Raw genomic sequence first — 569 nt, 5'->3', positions numbered from 1 at the left:
CCACCACCACCACACCCCCTCCCCCGCAATGTCCAGGCGGTGGATCCCTGAACAGCGCTGGGTGGGATCAGAGCTCTCCCCTCCCCCCTCCCGCCCCCACCCACCAGGTTCTGTTGACGACCAACTCCGCCCTCCCTCGGTTTCCGAGACTGGGAGTACGTGGGGCGCCCAGTCCCTCGAAACAGACCCCTCCATCAGACGGGAAGGGAACAGATTGTGGGGGGGTGTGGGGGTGGAGGGGGGGCGGGGTGGGGGGGTGTAATCAGCCTCGACAGCTACGGGCTACGCCCACACTCTCCCCTCCCCCACCCACCCCGTCCCTCGGGGAACGGGTTTCGGATCACAGTTGACTTTTTGCCAGGCGAACGTACTCACGTCAATCGAAGCAACTCCAGGCCGGGCAGCTCCTCTCCGTCTCTCCTAGGCCCGCCATCTCGTATTCCTCCTCCCGTCCCTCCGTCCCAGCCCCCTTCTGCTCAGAGGTCACCGCCCCGGCGCTGGCACATCATCACACAGAGCGGGCTGCGCGAGATTCGGTTCCTGGCGGGGTTATGGGGGGGGGGAATGGT

The sequence above is a fragment of the Chiloscyllium plagiosum genome, chromosome 37 (assembly GCF_004010195.1).
Source record: "Chiloscyllium plagiosum isolate BGI_BamShark_2017 chromosome 37, ASM401019v2, whole genome shotgun sequence".
In the NCBI taxonomy this organism is placed as follows: domain Eukaryota; kingdom Metazoa; phylum Chordata; class Chondrichthyes; order Orectolobiformes; family Hemiscylliidae; genus Chiloscyllium; species Chiloscyllium plagiosum.
This window is presented reverse-complemented; position numbering follows the sequence as displayed.